This window comes from Mytilus galloprovincialis, chromosome 11, assembly GCF_965363235.1.
Source record: "Mytilus galloprovincialis chromosome 11, xbMytGall1.hap1.1, whole genome shotgun sequence".
In the NCBI taxonomy this organism is placed as follows: Eukaryota; Metazoa; Mollusca; class Bivalvia; order Mytilida; family Mytilidae; genus Mytilus; species Mytilus galloprovincialis.
In genome coordinates, this window is record NC_134848.1 from 54,335,793 (window position 1) to 54,349,597 (window position 13,805).

The 13,805-nt window shown below is 31.6% G+C and overlaps 1 protein-coding gene across 10 annotated transcripts in view; it reads left to right on the forward strand.

The window, feature by feature from the left end:
* Positions 1-1,186: 1,186 nt before the first annotated feature.
* The window catches only part of LOC143052386 (talin-1-like), a 119,675-nt gene continuing 107,056 nt past the window's right edge, over positions 1,187-13,805 (forward strand). For 8 of the 10 annotated variants that reach the window (XM_076225398.1, XM_076225406.1, XM_076225408.1 and 5 more), the window contains exon 1: positions 1,188-1,254. The gene's annotated coding sequence lies outside the window, so the exon portion shown is untranslated. Of the gene's footprint in view, positions 1,255-9,610; positions 9,678-13,805 lie in introns of those variants that run through there. The other 2 variants (XM_076225412.1, XM_076225400.1) reach the window with 2 other exon arrangements.

The window sequence follows — 13,805 nt, forward strand, 5'->3', positions numbered from 1 at the left end:
CGAATCGTACAAGTTGAGATATATAAACACCATAAGATGGTGACAAGGGAACGTCACCATCTAAAAATGGATAATCAACGATAGGAAATGAAAAATCATTTCTTTTATCATATTTTTTTTGTTAATAATATAGATATCAAGATCGAAGAAAGGGCAGTGGTCATTGTTAGTATTAGCTTTATTTAAAGTAAGTTCAACACGATAAATTTCTTTAGTATATGTACTGAAGTCGTCATTATTGAGAGCCAATATATCATCCAAGTATCTAAAAGTATTTATTAATTTTTCAAGTTGTATCAAATGTTGTTTCGATGGGTCTTTGTTAATTTTAGTCATAAATTGTAACTCATAACAATACATATATTCATATTAAATTTTAGAAAATGTGTCATTATACTTGAAAAATGAAGATTTATTTAATTTTAATCATGCAAAAGACAGATTTCTTGGCACCATGAAGCCATTTAAGTGCCAATTCACTTTGCCATTTTGTTTTTTCAGTAACAATTATTTGATAATCTTTAATATTTATTGGATAAGTTTTGTTTACAAAGTTGAGGGGGTAGGAAGGGTCCTGATCCCGAAATCCCGAAACCCCGGGCTTAAAAATACGAAATCCCAAGGTCCCGAAATTCTAAAAAAAAAAAAAAAATTCCCTGGTTCCGTAAGGGTCAATCCCGAAATTCCCAGCTTAAAAATATTTTTGTAGAAATTAGAGTTTTTTATTCAAAGAAAATAATCATAAAAAAATTAATTGTGTCCTGTGACTTAATTTCTGTCCTACATTCTTAAAATATTGCATATACTATCGGCAGACATTTAATTTGTGATTATGTATCCTAGATTAGTATAATAGATTTTTTTTTCAGGTTACCTTATTATTAGATTAGTAAGAGATAAAACAAAATATTGTTTGGTCCTGTGCAAAGACTATTCAGTACTTTTATTTGATTATGGACGTATTTTATATAATATATATCCCAAAAAATGCCACGCCCCCTAAAATCATAATTGTCGACGACCAAAGATTTTCATACTAATTGCGCAAATTCTGTGTTTTGCTACAGAAATTTAGCATGCAATATTAACGAGCTAATTCGTAAATATAAAGACGAAAAATAAACATAAACTTGACAGATAACACGTGCTCGTTTGTTTACAAATAATATGAGGAAATGCCCATTTCCGGACGTGACGTCACTTCAGCCATTTTCTTGAAAGCGAGGGTGTGCCGAACTGAAGTTTATGGGTCGGGTAAGACTTTTTACGATGAAACTTTATAGCATTCTCCAAATACTCAGCAAAAGTGTAAATCATATAGCATGATAATCAGACTTGTGGCCAGACTTGAAAAACACAACAAAAATAGCACCCGGTTTGCATGATCCAGCTTCAGAAAGATGCTGAAGATGACCCAAAAACATTGCCCCTTTTGGACATAGGGCAATCAACCATAAAATAGGTTTAAAATTTTCTTGTTACTTGATAATAATGTCTTTTTGAATAGACAATATATTGATATGATTTGATATCTTATTAGAGACACTTGAAGTGTTTTGTTATTTTGACACACACACATTTTTGTGTACATTTTGGTATACATGTACAGTCTGATTCTTGTCTGCATGCATTACTGTGTCTGTGGAGCAGGGTAACCACAGTGGTGGATCCAGGAAGGGGGGGGGTTCCGGGGGTTGGAATTTTTTGGCCGATCAATGCATTTGAATGGGAGCATATAGTTGGAACCCCCCCTTTACTCTGGGTTGGGAACCCCCCCTTTTTAAAATGGCTGGATCCGCGCCTGAACCATATAAATTATAAATATCAGTTAAAGGATTTATTTAAAATTACAGGTTTGAAAAATCATAAGATAGAAGAAACAGAAAATAGGCATTATAGGTTATAGATTGAACATAATAAGTTACATGCCAGTTGTGGATCCAGAACTTTTCATAAGTGGTCTGCTGTCGGGTTGTGACTGACCTGAGGGCCCCACTCAAATCATGCTTTAGTGGTTCCCTATATAATCAACCAAATTTCCAATGAAAGGTTGGGCCCGGGCCCCCTGAATCTGCCTTTGCATACATACAACAAAAAATAGGATCGAATAACTATATAAACGTCACTTGAAACTGCAACAAAATTTTAGATTATTACAAGTTAGCTGGGGAAGAGTAGCTCAGGGTCCACAAATAGTCAAAAATATCATAAGGTCTTAAGAGCTACAGTTCCGCAGCTAATTACAATTATGCAAGAAAAAGTTGATAAATTCTATTTGAGTTTTGTCAGTCATTGTGTATTATATCCCCTATTTATGTACAGTATCAACACACCATATTTCGCTATTGAAATACTTAAATTATATGAAGGTTAACTATCTTAATTGGAAATGTTCTATGGATTGACCTTATTTCTAATTACCCGCCATTTACTATAACATTTTAGTAAATTTCTCAAGGACAAAGTCTGATGCTTGAAGGCAACAGGGAAAAATGTATGACATTCCAAATTATGTATATATTATCAAAACGTTTTGGAGGTCAATGGTTGTAGATTCCTACAATCCATTCCAAAATCTTTAAGAAATTGCTTTTGAGTTTGATACCATGTAGGTAATAATTCAAGAGGGTATATAAAAAAGAAGATGTGGTATGATTGCCAATGAGACAACTATCCACTAAAGACCAAAATGACACAGACATTAACAACTATAGGTCACTGTACGGCCTTCAACAATGAGCAAAACCCATACCGCATAGTCAGCTATAAAAGGCCCTGATAAGACACTGTAAAACAATTCAAATGAGGAAACTAATGTACACTTGCATATGTAGCACAGTAAGCTATACAATTATTTTTCCCTCGTGATTCATTTTTTTCCCAGAAGCCCTCATGTCATTATAATAATAATAATAATAATAAATTCTTTATTTAAAGAGGGTAAACTCAGTTAGTTACAATCAACTAATCTTCCCTGAGGCCCTCACATACAAATTACAATACAATCAAAACAGATATTTACACATAGTTAATTTACAGTCATGTAGTTCAATGTATTGTTATTAACATAAGATATAATGCTGTTTAAGAAGTATACATGTAGTCAAAAAAATCAAATGAAAATAAAAAAAAAAATATACATTACAAATGCATTGTCATGATTGTAGCAAATATTTCTTATCAGGATTGTGTTAGGTACTTCTTGATACTTTGCTTAAAAGTAAAAGTGTTTTGAGCCTTACGCATTTTGTGTGGTAGTCCATTCCATAATACTGATCCAGAATAAGCAAAGGATTTCTTAAATAGTTCAGCTTTTGGCTTAGGAACTATCAGATTACCTTGAGTGACACCTCTTAAGGAGTAAGGATTATTATCTGATTTCAGTTTAAACTTTTGAACTAGGTACATTGGTGCTTCCATACGCATACATTTATATAGAAGTAAATATTTGTGGTAATTTATTCTATTGTCAACTGTCATCCACCCAAGTTTTTTAAATAAGGGGGCTGAGGGGGATAAAGGATCTGCATCTAGAATTAATCTTGCTGCTCTTTTTTGGAGTTTTAAAATTCTTGTTTTCCCTTCATTTTTACATTCACCCCAAATAATACAGCAGTAGTCAATTAAGGGAAGAATATACCCATTGTAATATGTTTTCCTTGCATTTATATCTAAAAACTTCTTTATTTTAGAAAGAAGGTATATTCTGGATGATATATTAGCACAAACTTGGTCAATTTGATTTTTCCAGTTAAGTGTGCTGTCAATTTTAACACCTAATAATTTTTCACATGAAGAATTTTGTAAGACTTTTGAATTTATTATCAAGTTTGGTTGATAAGTCTGAATTGATAGTTTCTGTTTTGTTCCAGTAACCAAACATTTTGTTTTATTTGCATTAATGAACATGTTGTTCATTTTACACCACTCATTCATGTCCATATGGGTTCTGACCTTGTATTCAATGTCAGGGATCTTATAAATCATGATTAGTATTGAGAGTATTGCATTAGTGTGACCCATTACTGACAACTTTTTGAAATAGAATTAATTGTCTCTTCCCACTGAATAATGGCACATTCAGATATAGAGAAAATGATTATATCCTACGACTTCAACCCAAATACTTGTCTCTTCAAGTGTAATCTTGAACTTTATTACAATAAACTGTTAATTTGTAAGTTGATTGTACTTTACATTTAATGATTACATTACTGGGGTATTTTGCTGGAGAAAATTAAGTCTGGCAAAATTGTTGTTGGTAAAAGTTAAAAATCTAGGGAATAGACTTCTACATTATGAAAGATAAATATAACTAGTTACACAAGCACTATATGGTAATTTTCTGTAAAAAGAGCTCTGCAGGGTCTAAAATCAGCCTGGGCAACTGGATCAGTTGTGATTATAATACACAATTAAAAAACAGTATTGATCATTATCAATAAAAGCAATCAACTGGAACTAATTACCTGTCATTTCTATTACACAGTCATTTAATCATCACACAATTGTTTATTAAAACATCAATATTTATCACATGTAATCAACGATGATCAACTTTAATTGATCTAGAATAAACAAAAGAGGGCCCTCATGGGGTTTTTGATTATGTGATTACTTGGCCGTTTTTTTAATGATTATTTGATTATTAAGCCAAATATTTCATGATTATTTGATTACCTAGGACTGTATTTTTAGTTTATGATTATTTGATTACTAAAGATAAGCAAATATTTAATGATTATGTGATTATATTGGCAAAAAAATTGTGATTATGTGATTACTAGGACCCCCATGAGGGGCCTCACAAAAGGATTATAGTAAAGGTATAATAAAATAATTTGATATGATTGGTTGATTTAAATGAGTTTGAAATTGGGGCAATGCAAAGGGAAATATGGACACTGATTTATATGCTTTACACACTGAAGATCCCACCCTTTGGTTTGACACTGTCCTGTTTAAACTACCAACAATGTAAATTCTTTTATTCATTAATAAATATGTTCTGTTTCTGCAAGTGCATCAATTAATGTATACAGTTACCCATATATATGAGTTAAATTTTAAAAGTCTACTTAGATTTTTCGACAATTGATTATGATTGAAAATTGAATAACAATTCATAAATGTTGATTTTTTTATGTTCCATTTATAGGCATTATGTTTTCTGGTCTGTGCGTCCTTTCATTGGTCTGTCTGTCCCGCTTCAGGTTAAAGTTTTTGGTCAAGGTATTTTTTGCTGAAGTTGAATTTCTAATTTTAATGCCAAATCAGAGTTTGTACCCCATTTTCACGATTCACCGAACATAGAAAATGATAGTGGGGCATGGATGGACATATTCTTGTTTAACATGTAAAAGATGTTCTTTTTTTAACAAACCTTTTGACAGTTTCCTTCATTTGAATGTATTCTTTAAACTACCCATAAAATATGCATATACATGTATTAGACACTCACTGTTCAAGTGCTTTTGATGTGCAGTATCCTGTAATTGTTTATTTGTATGTTTGTTTCTGCTTCAATCTTACTATGTATTATTGTATACATGCACATATTGCACATTATGTTTGTCGAGTTCTACATCATTTGCATATAAATTAAAAACCAACTACATGTACATGTACAATAAAAAAAATCAAATTGGATTTTGATCAATTGATTATGTTATTCAAGATGATCCCCTCCCCTTATTCTATCTAAGAATATTCTGATTGATTTAAATGTGGGAACTTCAGGGGTGGATTCAGGCATGGTCGCCCCCCCTAAAATTTGCAAAGCATGGGTTGTCCTAAGCTAAATAAAAAATATTTTATAAGTTTACTAAAAAAATGTTTGCCTCTGCAAGTATTTCAGTTTGAATCTCAACTAACCTAAAATCCTGGATCTGCCCCTAATTTCAAGTGATTATGATATTATAAGTATAAGACCTTAAACAAAGTGTATACTATTTTTGTGTCTGCTAAAAGCCACAAATATCCTTACTAGGTAAATGGATGTCATTTTTTAAGATTTTGGCAGGAAATCATGAAATAAGAAGTGTCATTTTCGGATTGTTCTACCAGATGGTTTAGGGTCAAGAGGGTTACAACGTGTCAGTCTCTTGTTTATTGCTTATATACTTGACTGAATAAATGAAAAGAATGTTCTAATTGAAATACATGTATTGTATATCTATTATAACAACCCTTAGATACATTTTACATATATATATATACGCATTTTTGCGCCTGTCCCAAGTCAGGAGCCTCTGGCCTTTGTTAGTCTTGTATTATTTTAATTTTAGTTTATTGTATACAATTTGGAGTTTAGTTTGGTGTTCATTATCACAGAACTAGTATATATTTGTTTAGGGGCCAGCTGAGGGACGCCTCCGGGTGCGAGTATTTCTCGTTGCATTGAAGACCTGTTGGTGACCTTCTGCTGTTGTCTGCTCTATGGTCAGGTTGTTTCTTTGGCACATTCCCCATTTCCATTCTCAATTTTATGATATATATATATAAGCAAAAAAAATGTGACTTAAAATGACTTAAGGACCATAGAAATAAAGTGTTCAGGACATTTCAAAGGCATTTTTTTGTAATTTTTGGGATCAGCAGTCGACATACTTATAGAAATATGGGGTTTGGCATTTTCAGGACTGAATTGATAATTCTTTAAATCTTTCTTAGGGATGTAATACAAAATTAACAAAAATCACTGGACTGATTATTTTTTCATAGGACATGTCCTATCAACCCTGTGCTAATTTCGAGGACTGGATCAGAGGCAAATCTGGTGCAAGAAAATAGAAAATAAAATGTTGTAATATCCTTAGTGTTTTGAATGAACAGACAGGTCATCAGAGGTTAAGAACAAACTTACAGTACAGACACCACTACTTCATTTGTAGAGATTTGATTACCCCTAGTGAGTCATTACAAGGTTAATTAATTTTTTTTAGTTTTATTCTTTATATCAACTAAAACGAAATCTTTCAATGGTTAATATTTATCAGTGTGTTGACATCAGTGAAAAATGGACAGGACCAAAGACAATTTTTTCTCCAAATTAACAAATGAAGTCCATACAATTATGCTGCAATATGCACCTTTTAACTCACGAGTTTTTAAATTCCAAACTCAAACTAGACAAAAATGCTTTTTGGAAAATGTGTTTTTATATGAAATATAGATAGAAAATATTGTAGATGTCAAGTACATAATTGTCCGTGCACATGCATTGAATTTGAAACCATTGACAAACTGTATATATCGCAATATACGTCCAAACTCAATGCAGTAAAAAAAAATTGAAAAAAAATGGCTTTATATGAAATAAAAAGGAAAAAAAATAGCAGATGACAAATACATGTACTTATTAAGTTATCATTGTCTATTGAACATGTTGAAAAATATGATTCAAGTTTCTTAATCTTAGAATATATGATATTAATTTGGTTATAACATTTTTGATGATTCAATTCATAAAGTTAGAAATGAATGGAAGAATCATAAAATCAAATTAAAGACTCAATACAGGCTTCTGCTGTTAAACCTAGTCAAGTAAAAACGATATTGGATTTCAGAAAGGCAAACTTTGGAAATGAGTATCGGACATTTTGTGGAATGGAAGCAATTTATTCATGGGGGTTGATATCCTAAAATGTTATAAAGTAGACATAGTCATGTATTGATTATGAAGTTGTGCATTTTCTATTGATCTTCAGCACCAACTTGTTTAGTGATAACTTATTCTTTAACTTGATTTATTGCTGAAAAAGTTTGGTGGACAATATCTTAGAAAGCGTCAGAAATTAATTTCCGTAAGATTTCATTGTTTAAGTTGGTTTGTTCTAGCTGTAAAATTCATGATTTATAGAAGATGAAGGGGAGGGAAGATTGAAAATATTAGTTTTCTTGTTTGAGTTGTTTTACATTGTCATTTCTGGGCCTTTTATAGCTGACTATGTGGTGTGGGCTTTGCTCATTGTGGAAGGCCTTACGGTGACCTATAGTTGTTAATTGCTGTGTCATTTTGGTCTCTTGTGGAGAGTTGTTTTGTTTGTCAGATGTCCCATTATAAATTAAGTGGCTTTAAAAGTGAGAGTTGTTAGTCATGCTAGTTACTAAAAAGTTAAAAAAAAAACAAAAATACTGAAATCTACGGAAAATTCAAAATAAAAATACCTAAAGTCCTAAATTAAATAGTAGAATCAAAAGCTCAAACACATGAAACGAATGGGAAACAACTGTCATTTATTCCTTTATTGGGAAAGGCATTTTCTTATGTACAAAATGTAAATTAAATGTGAGATTCACCTAAGGGCTATTCCAGAAAAAAATGTATGGGGGTGTTGGAAGGCAGATTTTGTCAGCACCCGCCACTCAGACAATTGTATTTGAGAATTATAGTGTGAAAAGTTGCTCTGATGCCCATCACACATGTATTTTTTTAAATATAATGTGCCTTCCAACCCCCCCATACATTTTTTTTCTGGAATAGCCCTAAAATGAAAAATTGCCAAAATGAATGTTATTCCGTGTTCATACATGTAGGTTCAAGTGACAGAATCGTCAACATGATGACATTGGTCATTAACAGATAAAAGTAGAACATATAGACTTGGGAAATGAGAACAGTGTGTTCATTGTATCAGAGTAGTTTGTACAGCAGGATGTGAAACTACAAAAAAATGTCTATTTTGACAGAAACACTGTTTATGTTGTTATTACATCAATAAATAATCAATTCCTGTATTCAAGATTAGATAATTGGTAATACATTGTAATGACATTTTGGCATTTATTTGAATGCCAAAAAAAAAATAGAAAAAGGAAATAAACAAAAATTCAAAAGATTTTGAACAACTACGGCCCTGTGCTATCATTCATAACTAAAACTATTCCAATCCATGTTTTAGAGATGTTGTTATCATTCATAACTAAAACTATTCCAATCCATGTTTTAGAGATTTTCTTATCATTCATAACTAAAACTATCCCAATCCATGTTTTAGAGATGTTGAATTACAGGTCTTGGCCACATCTAATATTTGTACCTGTACAACCTTTAAACCTATAAAAACAATACCACCAAAAGTATAAAGATTGATGGTAAATAGACAGGATAGTAGTTGTAAACAGGTGTATGGACTAATTTACATAATTCATATTATTCAAGTGTTGACATGCATGTTGACAATTAATAAATGATATTGACCCTTTCTGTCCCCGCCTAGTGAGGTCATTGGTCAGTGAGAGACAGAAAGCGTAATTTGTGGTCATTTCGTACACAAGTACATGTATTTATGTAATACATGTCGTAAACTGCAAAATAACCTAGGGGTCTTAACATGTCCTGTTTACATATGTGTTGTTGAGTAAGACTGTGTTACGAGATCTGTTTTAATTATTTATATGTACCGGGTAATTGAATGGTTTTTTTTTCAAGTAAAAACTTAAAAGCAGGATTTATCTATATGTGTGTATGCAATTTAGATTTATTTTTTGAATGATAAAATAATTTCTTTGATCTGTGTGTTATATTGTGATATTGAGTACATGTGTGTTCGTAATTTTTTTTTAAGTAAAACTAAAAAGCAGGATATGTATGTGTGTGCATTTTAGATTTATTGAATGATAAAGGATTTCTTTGATCTCATTCTGTATGGAATATTGTGATTGTTAGTGTGCAGGTACGTAAAATGTTTTAACAAACAAATATGTAATACTTAAAAAATAACCTCTATAATAAAAATTGTGTAGATTTGCTTTGTAAACGAGCCATCAGAAATGTTTTTTGGAGACATCTAGTGATTAAAAATAATTGTACAAATATAAAAAGTTACAGCTGTATGTTATACTAGTTATGTAAATCAATAGAGGAAATCTATTTGATAGTGTCCTAAGTGTTACTGCTCATGAATCTCAACTGTGATCAGCTAAAACTGTTGTGTCCTTGGAAAGTGAAAACGTCGGGGAAAGTCTGGAATATTTGCATTGGACCCAAATAGGAAATTCTTTTTAAGTTGTGGTTAGTAGCTTTTTGAATATTTAGCATACCATTGAAATACTACATTTTCACCGCAGAAATATCCTGCAGCTATTACAGTTGTGTTTCTAAGGTTGTCATTGATAAAAACCACAAATTTATACATACATGTTTAACGAAGAATTTACAACAAATTAGATAGTGCATTATGATGAACAATTACTTGTGGACTTTAAGAGGTTAATGTCCTTTATGAAGGTTTGAAGAATCAACGACAACATTTGCTTAACGTTTTCATTTTATATATTTTTTTCTTTATTTAAAATATTTGAGCAACTTAACTAACAAATTTGTCTTTGTCTACTAGGAAATTAACTTGTGACATGTGATGTAGGTTTCTTAAGCATTCAATTATTAGCCCTGCCAATGATTTGATTTGATTTTTTGTGTTTTAAAGCCACTTTTAAGCACCGCAGTCAGGCTATTTCGTGGCAGCCAGTTTTTATTGGTGATGGAAGCCAGAGTGCCTGGAGAAAACTACCGACCTTCAATAGGAAAACTGACAATCCTAGTTAATTAAAGTCGAGTGCACTTGCATGAGCTTGGTTCGAACTTACAACATCAGTGTTGACTAGCTACTGATTACAGTAGTAACTACTTACACCATCCGGCCACAGAGGCCCCGTTCTGCCAATGATTTAATCTTTTAATGCACCAGCTGCTAGGCGAAGGGGTCATTATGTCTTAGACTTAGTTACCCTTAAGCGTCCATACATCTGTCCCATTTTACATGATATTATAAGCAAGCGTGAATGGAGGCATTCCTGTCCTCATACGCTTTCTTCTTTTATAGTCCAGTCAAACTAAAATTTAACCTCAAACTTATTGCAACAGAAACTGTTTTAGTTCTTATTTATAGCATTATCCCTTTAATATACACAGAAAAAAGTCCCATATAATCTAACTTCAGGAAAACTCAAAATCAGCATTTTTTATTTCCTATGGAAATTAAAATTGGAAGGGGAGATAACTCTGCAAAAATGAGTCTTTTTTTTGTCAGTTTTTGCTTTATTTTCTTGAAATTTATATGTAAAGTATGATACTTTAATGGGGTTATAAGTTGGTATTTGACTAAATTATACTCTTCTGCTCATGAAACGTACAAAACCGAAGTGTTATGAGTAGTTTTATTTTTTTTGTGCATTTTCATTTAAAAAATTGCAAATTTGAAGCTTTGTGACCATTTTGAAAAAATAATGTGAAACTTTGGTATTGTTTATATCTGTATATTCAGCATCTTACTTGTCTAAAGAAACTTTAAACCATAAAAAGAAGAATGCATGCTTAATTATGTTTATCAAATTTGAGATTCTTTATACCTTGACATGTTGAAAAATTCAATAAATGGTCAACTAATGAATTACAAAATCTAGATTATAGCTTGACAAAAGATATGCAAGCAACTTTAGAGTTGTTTGTTATACTTTAAAGACCGCTAAAAAACCAAGAATCAAGACATTCTGATGAATAGAAGCGGTAAAGTTATTATATTGATATTTCTGCCTTTTTTGCAAGAGTTATCTCCCTTTTCAATGCAAATCTCCATAGGAATTTTACATGGTGATTTTTTTAGTCTTCTTCAAGTAAGATTTGATGGGACTTTTTTCTGTGTATATTTGGGGTATAATGCAAAAGACTAAAACTTAAAATTCTGCTGTTGCAATTACTTTCAGGTTACTTAGGTTAAAATTTATGCTAGATTGACTGGACTATTACTTTACTAGCTCCAGGCAGTGTAAAACAAACATCAATCAATCACCCTGTTATTAAAAGTGAGAATGGAAATGGGGAATGTGCCAAAGAGACAACAACCCGACCATAGAAAAAAACAACAGCAGAAGGTCACCAACAGGTCTTCAATGTAGCGAGAAATTCCCGCACCCGGAGGTGTCCTTCAACTGGCCCCTAAACAAATATATACTAGTTCAGTGATAATGAACGCCATACTAATTTCCAAATTTTACACAAGAAACTAAAATTAAAATAATACAAGACTAACAAAGGCCAGTTAGTCTGTTTTATACTCTGTTACTTATGTATAGTGATCCATGAAGATTCATATATAACACTATTTAAGCATCTGTCCGTGCAAATGTCATCAGCTGCTCTCTATTTTCTTTCTACCCTTAGTAACTCTAATAATTCAATCCCTCTCTTGTGTCTGATTTTCCTCCACGCCATTGTAGATCAGCAGACTATAAAACAATTGAATTATTTGGGTTATACCCTTAGTTGAGTTCGTAACTATTGTATACCTAATGATTCTGAATATTCACCTTTCTTGTATAATTCTCATGAGTTATTGGGATGACGATGGTAATATGCTGGTGATTGATTTGAAATATTCCTGTGTATGTACTGCAAACCAACTTATTTCTACAAGCCATTTATTGTCAAGACTTTTGTGAGCTGAAAAAAAAAAATACTCAATTAAACTGATGCAGTTATGTGAAATAAGGGTCTTCTGTTATATGAATTCTTCAGCAAAGTGATGAAAGTTGAAATGTAAAAAAAATGTCTTCAAGTCTGCTTACTGCTAAAAAGTATCTGTGAGAATGAACATGGATAACAGTTTTGCATCATGTCCATATTATACATATGTATATATATATACATGTATAGGTACAAATGTAATAATGATATACAATAAAGCTTTGTGCAGACACCAGAAAAATGTTGGATTATTGGTCTTCAGACTGGTAGTTTGAATAGATGTTGGTGCAGACTAACTTATCCCTAATGCCGTAATATACAAATAGTGTGTTTTTCTGCCAGACACTGGATTATCATGATCTGACATTGATAAATCAGTCAACCGACCCTTTGGGACTAGTCAGAATAGGACAAAAATGACCATTGGGACCCATTTGTCTGGCATCATTTGAACATCTTGGGAAGAACATGCAATATAAAAATAAATCTTCATCAGGGAGTTTATTGAGATGTGAAGGCTATAAATTCCATGTGATAATTTATCGAAACAATGGTGTGACCTTTGCAGAGGTCAGGAAGGACATAAGTCTGCAGTCAAAAACAGTAAAAATTATTGTAGGACAAATATATAACCAATAAAATTATTCTTCAGTGAACAAATTGTTCAGAAACGGATGATTTCACTCTGACTAATAAAGAGTGATCTATTAAAGAATTGAACTATCAGAGTAATCTCCCATTAATATAAAATTCTTCAAATACAAATGTATAAAGGAAATCAAAAGTTATTTAACAGTGGGAAACAATTTTACTGTAAGATAAAATTATAGAAACAGCTTTACCTTAGCAAAGTACATCATATATTTATGTTAATATATTGTATTTTAATGAAATGATGATAATATTTGCTAATTTTGGTTAAAAAAGACACCAGTTATTATCAATCAAGGATGGCAATAAAAAGAATGTTTATCATGTTAAATCTCCATACTACAGAAGCCTTAGCAAGAAGAAAGGAGGAGTTTATACAGTGGATAAAGCTGGTCAAACTGTGACTGTTAGTCTCAGTACTCAGTAGTAGAAATAGAATGAAAGCACATCTTATTTTAAGACTATAACTTCTTATAATTAGTTGTCTTCGTTTTTGAGTAACTTGATAAATTTTCTTGTTCTTAGCCCCATATCACTAGTATTTACTCATGGGTTTTTAATATGATTTGTGATGTTTTCAGTGATGTCTTGTAAACTAATGATTGTCAATTTGGTTTATTTTTGTATATATATATATTTAATGGCTGTTTTATTTTATGTCCTTCAAATTCATAGACAATAGCAGCAT